This window comes from Seriola dumerili, unplaced genomic scaffold (assembly GCF_002260705.1).
Source record: "Seriola dumerili isolate Sdu_G_001 unplaced genomic scaffold, Sdu_1.0 BDQW01000070.1, whole genome shotgun sequence".
Classification (NCBI taxonomy): domain Eukaryota; kingdom Metazoa; phylum Chordata; class Actinopteri; order Carangiformes; family Carangidae; genus Seriola; species Seriola dumerili.
Window position 1 is genome coordinate 776,945 of NW_019174325.1, and position 6,542 is coordinate 783,486.

Consider the following 6,542-nt stretch of genomic DNA (forward strand, 5'->3'; position numbering starts at 1 on the left):
AGTTAATGGCGCCATAAGAATGTGATGTTAAGGGGAATGAGATCAGTTTCACTGTCTATCTTATTCCTTTTCACACTACCATCAAAAAATATAATGTAACCTAATACTTAATACAAAAGCCACACTGCCACACGGAGACAGAGGGGGAGGGGCAGAGAGAAACAGAGAGGTTGGTTAAATATTATCACAGATGGTGGAATGATTGTTAGGTTTAGGAGGTTCAAAGAATTCTGTTTGAGCACTGAGAAGAAGCAGAGACGTTGGTGGAAGGAAGTCTGGTTGATTGCATTCCTTTAGTCACAGAGGTCTTGCTCATCACATCTTCCTGATTCATGCAATATGACACTTCCACATGTGCAGAAACACACAAACCTATCACTTGTGTTTGCCCCTTTTGAAGTCTTTGTATTAAGCCTTGTATTAGGCTAACCTTACCCATCATTACCAGCCTAAACTCAGCCCTTAGGCTATAAGAAACCCAACCTAAACTTGACCCCCCAAAAAAAAGAAGGTTGTGCCCACAAAATAAACTTGTGGGGACCAGATTTTTGTCCTCAGACGGAAATTGAATCCCTGCAATTTAAGTGAAATACACACATATCTGCAGACACATACACAATAGGACAGATGGATATCGCTTGTATTCATTAATATAAATATATTCATCAATTGTAACAGAAATGGGACATTAATATGTAAATTTGATGAATCTGTTTATGTTGGCTAGCAAACCATATGATTGTGAGCAGCATTTTAATGCTGTAGCCAAAGGCTGAACTAAGTTTGACTATTTTAAATACTTAGGTTAGTTTAGTTTGATCTTCGCATTGCATTTTATAAATTGATAATAGGTTTGTATGTAAAATATTAATCTGTAAATGGCTAACGCTATCTGTCAAAACATGTAGCAAAGTATCATGGAGACTGGCCTTTGAAATAAGCTAGCGACATCGAATCATAAAGTCGCATAAAGTTCTAATATTCAGGTAAAGTACAGGTATCTAACTGTAAATATTTATTGTTATAATAATGTTATTGGTTACTTTCTACCTCAGGTTGTGTTAAATTTGCCTACTGCCCAGTTAGCTGGTTAGCTAACTGGCTAGTAGCTGATTAGCTAACTGGGTAATTAGCTTGTCACATAGTTAGCTTGAGCTTGATTATAAGTTTTAATTCAAGCTACAACTAACGCTAACCTTTTGGCAAAAGCTGCCTTATAATCCATCTGTGCTGTAATATTACTACACGCATAGCAACAGCTAAATTACAACAACTTTTTTTTCAGGTATCTGTGTTTTTCCAGCAACCTTGTTATTAACAGGTAGATTCATGAGGTACCTGTTAAGCCTCCAGTGAGCTACATAATGAGCGCTTCAAACTGAACTGCCACCTGACAGCTAAGTTCTTCCCCGCTGCCTTGCCCTTTCCCTTTCCCTCCAAGACTGTAATTTATCCATCCTTTGAAAAGGCTCGGTGTTCATGCAATGCCAACACTGTAGCTCTGTGTTTGTTTTGGTGGGGTCACTTCAGTGCTCATGTCGCCACTGTATTATATACCACTATTACAGCAGTGAGAGGAACGATGATAGTAATCTATGTCTTACAACAAGCCCGACTCTGTCTATCCTTCCACCTTCTCTTTCATCCATGACTCCGCTTTGAACTAACAATAGAGTCCTATAATATATCATTACTGTATCTATCATTACAGTTCTACACGCACACAATTTTACTCTTGTTGCATCAGGCTGTTTCGCCCTTTTGCTATTTTCATTTCATTTTAAACTAAATCCATTCAAAAGACAATCTTAGTTGGCTTTTTTTTTTTAAATTAAAAAAAAAGTTTTGTTGTTCTTGAATACTTAAATTATGATTGATGAAGCCCAAAAGTATCATTGAGTCTTATCTCCCTCCTTAGTGAGGCCCCAGCATCAGCACAAGTGGCTGAGTAATTGTGCAGCTTCAGATTTGGGATGATGAGGCATCAAACCAGAGGATTTGAAAAGCCCTGTAATCTGCCTATTACTTGAATGGCCTGCAGTGCCGCCATTGTGTCGACACTGGAGCTACTCATCACCTCTAGGGACAAAAAGGGAGCATTGAGAACTGCAGCATGTGAAAAGGGGGTCGGTCTGTGACTCACCCTCAGCCACTGGTTAGTCACCTCGGATACTCATTACACTGTTCCCACTTAGACAATAATCACCCACAAGACTCAAAAGGCTCTAAAATGTTGAGGTATCAAAAGATGCAGACCGATGAGGCGTTAAGATATAAAAGTAGTACAACTTTTGTATGTATCATTTTTGAGTGATTGTGTCCCTCTCTGTTCCCCTTGCCATCTGAGTATCAGTGTGAGAAATATCTTCTTGGCAGCGCATCAAAGTATGAGGAGGCAGCGCCATGGGGACGATTGAGACTGTATTTCCACACCTCCTGACAGGATCTGTTGTAGTCTGCTTTGTGCCAGTTCAATAGCTGCTGTGTTGAAATGCGGGAAGCACCAGTGCAGATGGATGAGGGTTTGAATTGTTGATCTAAAGCAGGGGTCTAAACATGCAGGTAGAAACCTTTGGGTGAAGTCAGGATGTGGTTTTTGGCAACTGTGAGGTGATATAGATGAGCTGTTTTGCAGCCACACTAGAGGTGTGGCTCTATAGGTTAGTCAGTTGATTCACCACTCCGGTCCAAATATCTCAGCAACTACTGGATGAATTGTCACATGGTTTTGTGCAGGTATTCATGGTCCCTAGAGGATGAATCCTGTTCACTTTGTTGATCCTCTGGCTTTTCCTCTAGTGCCGCCATGACATTGACATTTTTTTATTTTTGGAGTGATTGCTTTCATACTTGGTACAGATATTTGCGGTGCCCAGAGAATGAATCCTAATGACTCATGAATGAAATATTTCTCAGCATCCACTTGATGGATTGGCACAAAATCTTGTACAGACATCCATGACTCCTTCTGACCTTGGTAATCCCCTGACTATTCCTCTGGCACCATAAGGGTTACATTTCTGGCTTTAAATAAAAAAAATTGTTAATAACTGTTGGATGACTTGCTATGAATTTTGGTTCAGGCATTCAAATACATTTTGCAGTTTCCTTCTGGATGAATCACAATAACTTCCCCTAACCTTTCCTGCAAAACTACTGACATTCCCATAAGGCTGAGCTGCAATTTGTGTATAGTTGCGAATTAGCAGATATTAGCATTTTTAAACAGTATGCTAAAATGCTAAATATCCACGTTAGCATTGACAGTTTATTCTTTACTTGAGGTAACTTTTAAAAATGTGTATTTTTCCTTTGGTTCCTTTTTCATGTTATTGGCTTGCTTTTGAGGATGCTGTTGTCACCTGTTGTGTGGATACAAAACAGCTTCCTTCTGGCTGAAAATTTTGAGGCCTGCTGGTTTACAAAAATTCTCCTCGCTCCCTCCCACCGGCTAACCCTCCTCATGGTCTTCTGGGACTTTGGTGTCCCACTAAGCCACAGATACGAGCTTTCAACGCCAGCCTGGCTGTGATCACACTCCCCTGGAATTCCTTGGTACACCAGCACTCCCAGTCCTGATTATCGGCCCTTTCACAGCGATTACATTTTTGTATGAGTGATGGGGGAGTTATTCTGGCGAGGAAGCTTCAAACCAGACGTCTGAGGATTCAAGTTTACATTTCTGGATTAATATTTCAGAAACTTGCAAGCCACGATGGAATGGCTGTTTGATGCTAAATTCCTTCTATGGCAAACACTTTATGAGTTGGCTTTCTCTTCAAATTAAAACCAAAAAAAGTAATCTTTTAATCAACAACCTTTTTCAGCACATAACACTGCAAAAACCTTTAAAGACTTTGCTGATTCAGATATATGCTGAAGGAGCAGAGGCACACTCATACACATGTTGTATGAATGCCAAATGACTGGGAACTTATGGGAAAAGATATTAACATTCCTCAGCAAAGTACTTGGTACAGAGATGCTGCAGAGCCCTGCACTCTGGTATTATTAGGCATAATACCAGAAGGGGTGCAGACTGGCCTTTACCACAGGTTGTAGGATTGTGCTCAGACACTGGAAAAGAAAAAATATCATCCCTTTTAAGGAGTGGTGTGGAGGAATGACCAAAATATATACCAAACTATGAACAATTATTTTTTAAATGAAACATTTTGGGAAAATATGAGGCCCCTATATGAATACAATATGTGAGAAACAGCCTGTATTGTACTGTACTGATGATGTTGCTTTCCCAATAAGGTGGTATCAGTATATGGGAGGGATGGTCACACTTATTTAGATAGGAATGAAACCAATGTACTGTGATGTCTGCCTTTAAATATTAACATAAGATGTGTGAGTAGCAGCTATGTGCTCAGCTATACTTGCCCTGGTTTTTACTATCATTTTGATATAAGAGATATATAGATATAGGCGTGATAATTATACTACTGTTATGGTGGCATGTGAGTGATAGCATTATGATACCCCCCCATGTGCATGTGATGTTTTTCCCATGTTTTCTTAGTTTCATTGCTATTATTTTTTTTATCTCATCGTTGTTCTGTGCGATGTTGCCGTTTCTTGACAAGCAATAAAAAGCGAATTACAAGAAAGAATTTAATTCCGCAGTACAGGAGAGCCAGGAGAGCTGCGGTCACAGCAGACACAGAGAAGAAAAACTTTCTCTCAACTCATCTCCAGGGTCGTACAGTACGGCATGCTGACCTCAGCCGATTGGATGCTGGAATTCAGATCCTCAGCCAATAAGCCTGTAGGTCTGAATTTATAAGATGTGCTCACCGTAAAGTACCTGGACCACATGTTGAATTATGGATTGAGGCCTCACTCACACACACATGCTGCAGCAGAAGGTGAAAAATGTGAGAAGTAGCCCACGTCTGAGTCGCTCACGACGGGTCTTGATGAACAGCGTCTATGAGGAAAAGAAGAAATGCGGACCGAAGTGAGACGTTCATCAAGTGGAAACACACACAGTGTTGATTCATTGTGAAGGAAAACACAGAAATCATGTTATGTTGTGGGCTCTGCTCTTTGGTTGTAGCATGTAAATCAGCTCGGTCTTGAAATATTGACATAAACGTATATTTTTACACAGAATTCTTTAAATAAAATTCCACCTGTCGTTTTTTTTCTTCTTCTACACTCAAATTATGGTATAAGAATTCACAAAGGTATTTATTTTTCTTCAAATATTATCATACCATTCATGAAATGTGACACACAAATCCTCAACAAGAAAATTCTAGTTTTCGTGGGGATGAAGGACGTAGAAGTCCACTCTCTTTGCTCCAGGGTTTTTCCATAAATGTCCATCCCTGTTCAGATCTGCCATTTAGGGACATCACTGAATTTGATTTAAGTCTAAGTGTCCATGCGATGAATCTGAAGTTGTTTAAGCCGTGTGCATGAAGGGGGGGGGGGGGGGGGGGGGTATTACCTGCCTGGAACAGTCTAATAAAAATAGGGTCTAATCCATCTCATGTTCTGGCTGTCCACATTGTCACGGATCTCCCACCGTGTTTTAACAGTCGCCAACAGACATTAGACATAAACTTGTAACTCTGTCCTCCATTGCTCAAGGCTCCAGTCACTTTACACCAGGTTCTGTGTCTCTGTGTGTGGTGCATGGATGGAAGTGGTTTCCAAATAACAGCCGCTGTCACAAAGCTCACAATGCACAGGTTTTGTGAAGGTGTTGTGGCTGCTGATTCAATGCTATCACCGTTACTGAGGCTTTGGTGGCATTTAGAAATGATTCTGTCAGCGGTCATGTTCTTTGTCAGTGAACTTTATCAGTGGTTTCGAGACTGTTCCCCTTGGTATAGTTAATAATATTGCACAGATGCACCTTTGACATGCGTTTCTGCAGATGTGTGTAAAAGTGCTGGGGAACAGGTGCGTCACAAAAGCCACACGCAGGTTTTGATCGCACAAGGATTTTCCTCAGTTTGCTGCACCAACAGTTCATGTTCTGACTGTGGCCTAAAACACAACAGGGGACGTGCTACCTGGAGCTTAGGAAGAAATAACAAAGCAAATTCAATACACTGTCCTGTGCTGCATTTCACCACAACAAAGTAATATGCCTTGAATTTTGTTTTGTTTTTTTCCCTCCTCACTTCTACACACTGGATTTTGCCTTTTTAAAACTCTGTAATGTCACCTGCTGTTTTATGAACTCACATATCAAATCAAATGCTAATTGTAATCTTTTATAACTGATAAGTGCTGCTGGTTGGCAGCTCCTCTATGACTCACTGTTGCAGCTGGATTTGTAGCATTACTTCAAAGTGAAAGTGTTTGTCTTTCATGTGGTGTTTCCACTTTGAGTCCAGAGTCCATACTCTTGATGAAGTCTTTTGCGTAAGTGCAGGAACAATGCAGATTCAATAGGGGGCGCCACCAACCCAAGAACAAGAACAAGCCCCTCTGCTCTTGTGTTAATGTTTCATCCTGGTAAAGATTTAGCAGCAGTAAGTAAACAAGGTGAAGTGTAATGTGTGTTGAGAATCCTT